At 44.1% G+C, this 12,739-nt stretch overlaps 1 protein-coding gene across 1 annotated transcript in view; it reads right to left on the bottom strand.

The window, feature by feature from the left end:
- Cmklr2 (chemerin chemokine-like receptor 2) overlaps window positions 1-8,615 on the bottom strand; it is a 32,728-nt gene extending 24,113 nt beyond the window's left edge. Inside the window, exons 1-2 of the mRNA XM_055616874.1 lie at window positions 8,592-8,615; window positions 6,858-6,982 (exon numbers count right to left, since the gene is read on the bottom strand). The gene's annotated coding sequence lies outside the window, so the exon portion shown is untranslated. The remainder of the gene's footprint in view (window positions 1-6,857; window positions 6,983-8,591) is intronic.
- Between the last annotated feature and the right edge of the window lie 4,124 nt (window positions 8,616-12,739).

The following is a 12,739-nucleotide window of genomic DNA, read 5'->3' as shown; positions in this document are numbered from 1 at the left end:
CATCGAAGAAGATGAGTGAGGGTTTCGGCTAAATCTGCTCCAACAGAACTGGACAGGAAATCAAAACAGTCAACAGGAAAGGCTAACTAAAGCAAAGAGGAGAAGCAGAAGGGAGAAGGGGGGCAAGGATACAGCCGAGGGTTGCCCACTGAGAAACAGGTTTGTCTGCAGCAAATGGAGAAACTAAGACAGGAGAAGCTGTTTCTGACGAAGCAAGAGAAAAGGAGGCAAAGTCTGAAACCGTACACCCGAGGCTCACACCCGAGGTTCTCAGCTGAGATCCCTGTCTCCCTTCTGAGGGAACCAAAAAGGGTATTTTATTCATGGCTGTGTAAGGGTATAGTCCCTTTGAAAACATGTTTGATATGGAAAGAATCTTGCTGTAGTCCATTTTGAAATACAAAAGCTTTTGTTTTACTTTGTGTGTTTGTGTGTGTGTGTGTGTGTGTGTGTAGTGTGGTGTGTTGGTGTTTGAGACAAGCTCTCACTGTGTAGCCCTGGCTGACCTGAAACCATGTAGATCAGGCTATCTTCCAAATCGCAGAGCTATGCCTGCCTCTGCCTCCTGAGGACTGGGATTAAAAGAATGCACCACCATGCCTGGCTAAAGCTTTTATTTTAAAGGTAAAGTCAAAATAATTTCTTGGCTTTACCTTTTGCTTTCTATGGGTTTTGATTTTTTAAATTACATTTCATTTATTTGTGTGTGTGTGTGTGTGTGTGTGTGTGTGTGTGTGTGTGTTACATGCCATGGTTTTTTCCTTCCATCCTCTGGAACCTAAGGATCAAACAGAGATTGTCAGGCTTGGTGGAAGCCACCTTTACCTACTGAGTCATCTTTTCTGGCCCCTTCATTTTATTTTATTCTTTTGTACAAGGAGAACATATTGACATATCAAATTACAGCGGGCCCCAACTAGGACTCTCCATGGAACCCTGCTGGGGTAACACCCTGTGCCCATCAACTTATAGGTCCCCACCCACTGGTGCCCCCTTCAGTGTCCACCCCTCCCCAATCTGCCCCTCTGGTCTGGGCATTTTCTCCTTCCCACTGGCTCTGGAGGCGCCCTCTTCTCTGGGATTTGTCATTACCACTGTGATTCTGTTATCCTCTAGGCTTTGTTCCCCTGCCTCCTCCCCTCTCACCTGACCCACACTTGTACCTAGTTCTCTCTTCTTTCTCCTTAGAAATAAACTGGACAAAAGACAAACATAACCAGATGCAGGTGATCAGCTTTAGAATTTTGGCCTTAGTTTGTGGAGGAGGAAGCCATATGAATTTAGTAGAAACTACCTCATGTTTTAAATTCTGGGTCTTTTTCTAAGCTAGCAATATGACACAAACACTTCAGATCCTGGGCAGCGCAAGCCGCAGCTCTTAGTCAGCCATGCAATCATGAGGAAAAAAAAAACGGTACTCTGTGCACACAGTGTTGCTAAGCAACCATGCTCAGTAAGTGAGGTGTATTCAATTTGTTTTCAATTAAGATATTTTCAGTTTACAATGTGTTTATTGAGGTGTAATCCCATAATAAATCAAGGATTATCTGTATAAACAAGTCCCTCCTGTGAAGGACACCAAGTCACAGGTTGAACACTTTACCATTAGGCCAAGCTACGGCAGGGTCCAGAAAAACGCACAATGAAACATCCAAGACCACCTCCCTAGGAGGCCTGCCAGGGCAGAGCTGGGACCTCTCCAGGAAACAACCAAATCAGAGGAAGATATGCAGCAAGCTGCCTGTGACCATGAGCGCACGGCCCTCCCCCACTCTTGACCTCCTCTGTGCCCCACAGTGGGGGAGGCAGCTCTTAGGCTGAGGTCCTGTCACTCTGCCTTTATATGCTACCCAGTGCCTCAGCTGCTTGTTGCCTGCCACGTCCACACGCAAGGGTTGCTGTTGCCGCCCTCCCAAAGGAGGCCCTGCACTGGACCCCAGAGATGCCCCAGACTTACAAAAGAAGGAAACAGGGGCCTTACATCTTGAGCCAGGAAAAAGCCAGTGAACTACATTAGATCTCCTAGTTTTAATCCCATCCACAGGGAAGCTAAGGGTTGAGGATATGTGAGAGATGAATTCTCACAGCAAGGACACAAGGAGACTTTGTCCTCCGGGACCACTGAGCAGGGAGGCGTGTTGGGACTAGACAGGATCTTGCTCTGTAGTCCAAGTTGCTCTCAGACTCTGGCCATTCCCTTTTCCTCTGCCTCCTGAGTGTGTGGGGTATAGGTCTGAGCTACTATGTTCATCAATGGATCCTCACTTCTCCAGCCTTCTTTTCAGTAGTGGGGATTGAACCTGGGCTTCATGGATACTAGGTCTGCCTCCTGCTACCCAGCCTCAGACTATCCCTTAACCAGCATGAGAATAACCTTGAAACAGGAAACTACCAATCACCACAGAGGAACCAGGACTGAAGCCACCTTTCGTAGCTTTGTTAGCTCTCTGCATCCCTAACGCTAAGGAGGGCACCTTACTGAGGGAGGCAGCTGGCCAGGAACAGGATGACAGGAACTCAAAATGGAGGCAGCTGTTGACAAGGGAATTTTTTGATATCACCTTAAGTATAGCAGGTAACCATTCAAAGCAAGGGGAAAACAAACAAACAAACAAACAAACAAACCCTTAACCATCTAGAAAGACAAGCCATTCTAAAGATTTTAGTCAGAGACACCCCCCCCCCCATCTCCAAAATAAAGGGTGGGCCTGAGATGTCACACATTTTTCAAGAAGATCCCAGCATGCACACAGGTCTGGGTTAGAACTTCAACAGAGCAAGGTTGTGTGAGTGGGGGTGGGGGTTGTCACTAGCTATCTTGCAGAGAGGGACTCTCAGAAAGAAGCTGTGGGTTTGGGGTATTAGCTCCATTGCTGTTCTCCATTTCCTGCTATGGTCCAGAGACCAAATCTAAGAACTGCGGCTTCAGGTGGATTAAAAAGTCTAAATCAAAACAAAGCCTATTCACTGTGGGGGTGGGGATGGGGATGGGGGTCAGGTGACTTCAAAATCAAATTGGAAAGCATTTATGTTTACAAAAGAATGGCATTCTTAAATGGCAATTTGAAACCAACAGTCCTGTAATTAAAATGTTTTGAACATTTTAAATTGCACTTCCATACTGTTTTTTAGGAGAATTGTTTTCTTGCTCTAGGCTCCTGCTGTCACAGTTCCTTGTGCTCTGTCACATCTTAGGTTGTGGGCGTCCAATTTTCCTAATAGGCTTATGGTAATGTACTGTGAACAAACGAAAATCTAACATGTCATGTAGATGGCATTAAATTGTAAATTAACAGCCTACTGACATTTGAAGGCACTAATACTTGATATCTTCTTAGAAAAAAAAACTTTCTTCAACTTTTACATCGGAAAGTTACTGTTGTTTCAGGAAGAATCACAGCTGCATGATTTACCTTTTTAGTACATAAACCCGGAACGGTGTGTTCACCTTTAATACTCACTCTCAGGAGGTAGAGGCAGGTGGATCTCGGTGAGTTCCAGGCCTGCCCCAGCTACACAGGGAGACCCTGCCTCAGAATAAGTTAACAAATTAAAAAAATTTTAATTAAATTAATTAGAAGAAAAAAAAATTCAGTGCAGTAGAGTAAAAATTTGGGCAGTGGTGGCTGGGGAAGCTCTGAGACCAGCCTCACCCACAAAACAAGCTCCAGGGACCACCAAGGCTAAACAGAGGAAGGTATCTGAGGCTAGTCTGGTCAATACAGGGAGCTCCAGACAGCCAGAGCTGTCATGGAGACCTGAAGGCCTGAGTTTGATCCCCGAAACCCTTGTGGAAGGGGAGAATTGGCTCCCTTTAGCTGCCCTTTGATTTGTAATAATAACAAAATAATTAAAGTTGAGTAAAAAAAAAAGAGAAAAGAAAAAGAATTACAAGGCAACCGTGGTATCGCATGCCTGAAATCCCAGCACTGGGGAGGCAGACACAGGCAGATCTCTTTGAGTTTGAGGCCAGCCTGGTCTACAAATTGAGTTCAGGACAGCCAAGGCTACACAAAGAAACCCTATCTCGAAAAACTAAAAAGAAAGAAAGAAAAAAAGAAAAGAATTACATGCAAATTACATACAAATTAAAATGTATGTGCTGGAAAGATGGCTCAGCGGGGTTAAGAGCACTGGCTGCTTTTCCAGAGGTCCTGAGTTCAATTCTCAGCAACCACATGGTGGCTCACAACCATCATAATGGAATCTGGTGCTCTCTTCTGGCAAGCAGGTGTACATGCAGATAAAGCACTCACATACCTTAAATAAATAAATAAATCTAAACACACACACACACACACACACACACACACACACACACATACACACACACACATATATATAGTCTGTGTGTAGATTATCACATCCAGTAAAATCTTACCAGAACACAGGAACGAAAAATAGCACGTGATACTGAGGGTGCCATGTTTAGGCTCATATCCGCTTAGTCACTCATACCCAGCGTGAAATCGAGTATAAGGTCTGTCCAAATAAGAACCCTCACAACAACAGGCCAGACACTGAATGGCTCTACCCTTGTGAAGGACAGAAAGAACGAAAGTGTGTCTGTGCGCGCTGGCGCCCGTATGTTCAGGTACCGAGTTGCGCGCATGCGCTCCTGTGCCTCTGTGTGTACGGCATGATGCTTGGGAGGTGGTTAGACAATTTTACAGTCAGCTGTCCTCTTCCAGCCTGTGTTTCAGGGATCAAACACGGGTCAGGGTTGACTTTCGTTAGCCTTCCTACAATTTCCATTGCAGGCGTTAAGAGTCTTGGTGGAAGAGAGGCGGGGAAAGGTGGAGGACAGCGTGGTTTTGCTATGCTTGGATTCTGCCTGTCTCCTTCCTCTAGATGCCGGAAGATACAGTGCTGGCTTCCCGACCGTTCCCCTCGTTCCCCTCGGCACCCAGAGCAAGCGAGGCTCCTGTGTCCCAGCATCTGCCACCAGCAGCTTCCTTCAGGTAAGCACTGCCATCTTTTAATCCTTTGGTACTGATTCAGAAGCGTGCAGGGGCACAAGGATTTTAATGTAGGGAGTGAGGCGTTTGGGAGCATGCAGGCCTGGATTTAGTCATTGCCTGAGGTGTCAGCTGGGGGGCACGGGGCCTGCCTTCCCCGTGCTCAACCTTCTAATGGGGGCTGACAGCGCATGACCTTTGTACACGCAGCTGAGTGCCGCGCGCGTGCCGCGCCGCGCTCAGTACCAAATGTGAGCCGCGTGGGCCAGGAAAGGTGTGGCAGAGCATAACCCATAAATAATGAGGTACCCTATCGTTCAAGAGAAGACCCAGGTAAACAGAACCAGACAGGGACATATCGTTCTCCAGACCGATGAGCTCTGTTCTTAGAGAACCAAGGGACCAATTGATTAGAGGTAATTGTAATTGGTAATGAAATTTCAGAAACGCCGGGAGAAGAAAAAACTCACCGGGAAAATCAACAGAATCCGTTAAAAATTACTTTGAGATATCACCTCACCCCCGTCAGAATGGCTCTTATCAACTTTCTGACAGCAAATGGTGGAGAGGAAGGTAGAGAGAAAGGACCACTTATTCACTGTTGGTGGATGAAAATTAATGCAGCCATTGTGGAAATCAGTTTGGACACTGCTCAAAAAAATTAAAAATAAACTTACCATATGACCCATCTGTTTTTCTCCTGGGCACCCACTCAGATAACTTCATACCCTATCATAGAAATATTTGAATGACCATGTTTATTGCTGTTTTATGATTGTCCATTGGCAAATGAATAGACAACTTGGTATGTGTATAAAATTGAATACTATTCAGCTCTAAAGGAAAAATGATTTTTAAAATTTATAGAAAAGTAGATGAACTTAGAATATATAGTATTACGTGAGGCTACACAATTTTAGAAACAAAAACCTTCATGTTCTCTTTCATGTGTGGAATCTAGCCAACATTTATATATATGTATATATACATAAACATATACACATCTGTATAACATACAGAAAAGCAAACAAGAAAAACCTAAGTATAAGGGATGAAGAAGGGCTAAATGTGGGTAATGGGTCCAAGTCATGAAAGAGGATGTGAAGCTAAATTTTTTCTAGTTCTAACTCTGTCATGAAATTTTTTGGTTTTGGTGGTCTTTAAGTACATAGACTATATTTGATAATTAAAGTATAAAGTCCACAGTGGGGCCATGTTGGCATGCGCCTTTAATCCTAGCACTTGGGAGGCAGAGGCAGGCAGACTTCTGAGTTCCAGGGCAGCCTGGTCTACAGAGAAAGTTCTAGGACATTCTGGGCTACACAGAGAAACCCTGAAAAAATAGTAAGCAAACAAACAAATATGTGAAATCTCATGGGAAGCCCCAAAGCTTTTGTTCTGAGTGCTTAATCTCATTGTGTGGAACTTCACTGAGTCTGGTCAAATTTGATGTGAGATGTTTTTGTTTATCCAAAAGTGTTTTGTTTTTTAAATAATTAAGCTGTTTATCTTCAGAAGGGATGAGCAGTGGGTGAGCGCAGCAAACACATCAATCAGTGCAGAAAAATTTTTCCTGCCCTTTAATTTAAAAACAAAACAGAAAAGATATTCGTTTTCAGTTCTGAACTCCACTTCTCCTTTCTCGAAATGAACTTTTCACAACAGTACATGGCCCTTATTGGCTTTACTAGTTATTACTTAACAATCCACATCTGCCTCTTTGTTAACTACAGCAACGATGAGAAAATTGTCCCCAAACACTTAACAAGACCAGAAACAGGAGCTATGAGGAGTCCCCCTCAATTGCCAGCTGGTCTAAAAGCTGCCTTGTAAATCAATCTTGTGCAGCTCGGTTGCATTTGTGTCAGGTTGAGGAAAGCAAACAGCTAGAGTGCTTACCTGTTAATGTTCTGCGAGGAGCCAAGCTGTTGTGGCCTCTGAATGTAACCTCCTCCTGCTCCCTTAGGCTTCGCACTCTTTTCCTGGCTGCCTCATACTGCTTTTATTTGACTTTTGAAATGACACTGTGCCAAAAAAAAAAAAAAAGAAAAAGAAAAAAAGAAAAGGTTTTGAGTGTTTTTTCTTAAAGATTTATTTGTTTTTATTTTATGTGCGTGGCCATTTGTCTGTATGTATATCTGTGTTCTACATGTATGCAGTGCTGGAAGTGTGTGTGGGATGTCCCAGAGCCTTGTTACAGATGGCTGTGAGCCCCCATGGGGGTGCTGGGAATTCTTTCCTGGGCCTCTGGAAGAGCATCTAATGTGCTTAATTGCCAGCCATCTTTCCAGCCTCAAGTGTGTGTGCACGCGCGCATATGTGTATGTTTTCTTTCTTTCTAAAAGAAAGATGTATTCCAGAAAGAAAGTGAGCAAGGAATGTAAGGTATGGATTGTTTTTTTCCCAAGGCCGTTTTTGTAACATTGTCTGGTTTTCCTTTGTTGTAGTTTAATTGGGACTCAGATCAGCTGGATGCCCGGTGCTAGCAGGGAACAGGGTGATTTGAAGCTTCCTCTCCTTTATCTGGGGAGGTTTTTGCTTATGAAAAGTCAAGTTATAGTGGCAGTAATGGAACAGAAGCCAGAAAATGTCGAAGGAAGTTGGTCAATCCACAGGAACCTATAGGATTACTCAGGAGAAATTTTTAAAGATTACATTTACTTGGTGTGTGTATGTAGGTCAGAGGATAGTTCAGGAGTCCATTTTCTCTTCCCACTGTGTGGACCCTGGGGATTGGACGCAGGCCCTCAGGTTTGGTGACAAATGCCTTTACTTATCAAACTATCTCATGAGACTGAGAAATTTTTTTTGAACTGGAAGTTGTTGTTGTTTAACTGTTTTGTTAGTGAAGAGATGGGATCCTATTGGTGTGTTCCTATTGGTGTGATCCTATTTGGTGTTTTCTGAGAGGTGGAGTGAGAGAACTTCATTCACTCCAAGGGGGGGGAAATCTGATTTTAAGCCCACATCACCCATTGTCTGTGGCCCTGGTCAGGAGTGTTTATGTGTGAGTCAGGCCTCAGTTCAGAAGTTCGAGGGATGAGTAGTATGGAGACTGAAAGTGAGCAAGCTTGGACACTGCTCGCTTCCCTCTGAAAAACCACCTCGACTCTGGTATGCTCTATGAACCCAACTATATGATATTTGAAACTGAACCTCACTCGTCCATAAAAAGTCAGCTTTAAAAATGTTCACAGCACAGGGCATGGCAGTTAGGCAGAGACAGGTAGATATGTATGAGTTCAAGGCCAGCCTGGTCTACACAGAAAAATTCTGGCCAGCTATGGCTACCCTATCTCAAAACCAACCAAACAAACAAAAAGTCAAATGCTCATGATTTTATATACTTGTTGTTTAGAACCAAAACTAGAAAAATCACAAGATGTCATTTTCATGGTGGGAGTTAGGCGATGTGGAAAGGGACTTTCCAGACTCTCGTCCTTTGTCCTAGATTCTAGAGCCTTCTTGGGCCTAGAAGGACATGCCTGCCTCCAGGGAGTCTCCTGATGGTGCAGCGATAAGCGCGCACCACGATCTTGGCATTTTTCTTTTCTGACTTGATGGATTCATGTGCTTGCTGGAGGGAGGGGGTAATTGTCAGTGTTGTAGGCTAGTCAGTGTGTCCGCCCATACCTGTGTTCTGTCATCTCACCAAAGCTCAATTTCATCCATAAAAGGCGCTTTTGAGGAGAATTTCGAGAAGTGTCAGCTACTTAACATAGTTTTTGTTTTGTGATAAAACAGGAAGCATCCAGGAGCAAAGACTGGAAAAAGCAGTGAGAGAAAGAAAAGACACTGATTAAGGAGTATCCCATGTGTCAAGCATAACATAAACATGGTATACAGTGAAAGCCAGGAATGTGTGTCTTATCTGTGTGTTAGTTACCACCTAAACTAAGTGTTGAGATATGCTTGTTTCACATTAATCCAAGACACAGTGAATTAAATTGCCATGATAACTAAAAACAAAATGAAACAAAACAAATCTATCTTTAGTAGAGCTCTATAGTTTGCTATGTGTTTGAAGATCGCCTTTCGTGGTTTCTCTCTGTATACTACCTGGGATGGCCTTACCTGACTGTCCTGTCTTGGCCTCTCAAGTGGGTGGGACCACAGGTGTGTGCCACTATATCCTGCTTTGAATAGCCCCCCTTTGATAGTCTTAAGAAGTCATGACTTGCAGTTGATGAGTTTTGCAAGGTCTCTGAATCCAGACCTGCTTAAATGAACTAGAGACCTTGAGTATTAATCATGCAGTAGAATGTCTGCCATGTTGGTTGGACTGGTAAGTGGAGGTACCAGAGATCTGTTGGGAGAGCCTTTTTGGAGCCATAGAGATGGCTTAGCAGGTGGTTGTGGCCCTTGCCTTCAAGCTAATGGTCAGGGTTTGCTCCCTGAACCTAGGTAGTGGAGGGAGAGAACTGAATCCAGAGTTGTCTTCTGACCTCCACATGTACAGTGTGATCCACACACAAACACACACACTAAACAAACAAACAAATGTTTGTAAAGAGAAAGAGAACTTCCTTTGGCAGTGGTAGGGTTTGGGATTTGTTTCCAAACACCCTGATTTCCAAAACTGTTCTTTTAAAAGGCTTACGTGTCTCGGTATGTGCCTCCTTATTGGAAGAGGTGTTTACAGAACTGACTCAATAGGAGGAAGGGCTAGAAATGACTTCTACCAGACAGAAGGGTTTCAGGGCAGCTTCTCTGCTTTCAAAGCCTGCTAGAGCTCTGACAAAGGAACTTCTTGAAGGACATATGTATGCTTACAATCCTTTACATCAACTTGGCTCAGGCACAACACAACACCTCTAGCACATTATTTTGGGCATGAGGACCTCCCACACCATAAAAATAACTTATTTTCATTGATGCTTGAAAGTTGACTTTTCTATAATTAGAATATATTATACTTTTTAAAACATGCATTTGTAGTGATCGAATGTTGTGATTTTAAGTGGTCATCTTCTTATTCCTGCCCCAAGTCTTACTGAGGAAAATTTGGGGTTAAAAACTTGATCAAATATGGCACGTGCCTGTAATCCCAGTACTCTGGGATGCAGAGGCAGGTGGATTTTTGTGAGTTTGAGGCCAGTCTGGTCTACAGAGTGAGTCCAGGACAGTCAAAGCTACATAAGAGAAACCCTGTCTCCAAACACAAACAAACAAAAAGGCATAAAAAGCCATACTTGTTGTAAATACCTAAATTGATGATAGTTTCAGAAATAAAGTTTTGGTAGAATGTAAGTGGTGTTCATGTTAATTTGTATTAATGATCAAACCTAATCTTGCTGTTGTTGTGTGGGGAAAGGAAGGAAGGCAGGCAGGCAGGAAGGAAGGAAGGAAAGAAAGAAAGAAAAAGAGTCCAAGTGACATTTTCTCACGAAGAAGTTGATTGTGAATAAGAGGCTCTCCTTTCAGTTCTTTCCTGTTATTCAGGGCGCTAACTCCCTCATATATATGAGGACCCTTCTTGGGCCTGCTGCTTCTTAGGTAGGCTGGGTTAGAGATGAGGTTTATTTGATTGCACAGTGAGGCTGCACGCATTCAGAGCTTTCCAAGGATGGGAATGGATTCACAGGCACAGATTTAGTGGCCCTAGGGGTTTGCATTGAGAAGCCAGGCAGCCCTGAGTTAACAGGGGCATTTTTATTCTACTTAAACCAAGAATTCTTAAAGGCCACCTAGGACAAAGCCTTGTCTAAATTCTTGCTTTTAATTTTTATTATTCCCTAGAGGAGCTGAGCTTGGAGGATTTGGCGGGGGGTGGGGGGACAGGCTAGAAGACACCCTCTACATCTTTTTCTCTAAGACACACAAGGCTCTAATTCCCCGCGGAAATGTGGGGAGCGGCTTCTATTTTCTCTCTAATTTGAATAAGCCTTCACAATAAGCCAAATGCCAATTCAAATGAGATCTAGATAAAAGGATTTAAATTGATTTTCTTACCTACTGTCTGTCTGAGTCACTTTCCTGGGAGTGGTAGGGAGGGAGGTTGAAGCTCTGGGATGTGTGGGGAGCGAGCAAACAAACACTTACCCCCCAAAGGTGCCTGTGCGGGTTCGGTGGGGAAGCTGGGAGGCTGGAAGGCGGGCAGCCACGTCTTCTGGGCTCCGTGCTCAGGATCCTTGAGCTTTAATGATTTCTCTAGGAGAACTGATTGCAGCTGCTTTGAATGGAGGAAGAAGTATTTCCTCTCTTAGTAAGCAAGGGAGGCAAATCTAACTCCACTGCCTTGGGAAAGGAAATGTGTTTCGCCTGTAGCCAAATAAATCTGTTAAACTCCGGTTAGGTGACAGTATCCTTGGCCTTGACCCAAAAAGTCAGGCCCTTCCCAACTACCTACTCCAATGATGCCACTTTTCTCATTAAACTCTCATAATTATAAATATGATGTCAGCGTATCTGGCTTTTCCCAAAACATCACATTTTAGGAAAGAAAAAGGACGAGAAGGGAGCACATTTTCTCAGCCTCTGGTTTAGCTGGTTCAGCTGGTTTAACATTTCTCATTGGGAAAATTGGCAGCCTGGGGACACACCACAGCTGTTGCTGCATTTTGTTTACACTGTAAGGTTTTTACAATTCGAATTTACTTCCAACATTAAAAAATCAAGACAGTTTAAATGGCCACTTAGATTATTGATTCCTCATGAAACGAATTAGCTTGTCTGGGTACGGCGGGACACAGTCCCCGTGAGGCTGCTAAGTTAGGCTGCTCTCGGTTTAGACAAGACGTCGCCTGGGGTCCTGTTTGTTTCACTCCTTCCCGCTCCCTCTTAGATGGCCTTTGACAGTCTCCACCCGCATCCTTCTCTGCCCCTCTTCCTCTTGAATTTCTTCAGTGTAAGAAAACTGGGCTGAGTTTACTGCAGTCTGAGCTCTTTCTTGCTCGGGAGTTGATAGTCTTGGGCAACATGATCGTGCGCTAGAGAAAGCGGACCCCGGTGGTTAACCTAGTAAAACCTGAGCACGCCGCGAAGAATGATGAAGTTCACAAGGCAACCCTAAGGAGCTTAACTGCAGAAGGGCCGTGTGTAACCGGAGGTGTAACAGGAAGCAGCCGGCCCAATACAAGGCGTGCACTGTAGGAAAGCAGTAACTAGACCCACTACAGCCCTTCTGCTCTCCATCACATGTCAACAGTTCTTTTATTGTTTAACTTTTCCCGATTGGTGTGATTACTGGGAGCTTTAACGGTATTTATTTATCTTGAGGCCAGGTTTTGTCGAAACAGCCTGTTATAGCTGGGCTGTCTTTGAGTTTGCAGTGATCCTCCTGCTTCAGCCCCCTAAGTGCTGAGCTAATAAGTGTGTGGCGCTATTCCCAGCCGCCATTTATTTTATTTCATTTTTTTCTGTGTATCTGTGTGCCTGCCAGAGTGTATGTGTGTTTGCGTGTGGAGGCACACATGTGCGTGAGTACATGGGAGGCCCAAGGTTGATGTTAAGTGATTCCTGCCTGATACTTTGAGGCAAGGTCTCTAGCTCAATCCCGGGTCTGCCTTCTTGGCTTGGCTGCTGGCTACTTGTTCCAGGAGTTAGCATTCTCTGTCTATGGTACATAATGAGCACAGATGGGTCCCACACTTACCTGACTTTTATGTGGATGCTGGATCCTACTACTTGCACGGCAAATGCTGGATCCACTGAGCTTTCTTCCCAGCCCTCATTTATTTATTATTATTATTATTATTATTAATTTTTTTTTTTTTTTTTTAAGACACGGTCTCTCTATGTAGTATTCCTGGCTGGCCTGGAGCTCACCCTGTGGACCAGGC

Source organism: Psammomys obesus, unplaced genomic scaffold (genome assembly GCF_907164565.1).
Source record: "Psammomys obesus unplaced genomic scaffold, mPsaObe1.curated_primary_1811, whole genome shotgun sequence".
Taxonomy (NCBI): Eukaryota; Metazoa; Chordata; class Mammalia; order Rodentia; family Muridae; genus Psammomys; species Psammomys obesus.
The sequence above is the reverse complement of the archived record's forward strand: the minus strand, read 5'-3'. Positions and strand labels throughout refer to the sequence as shown.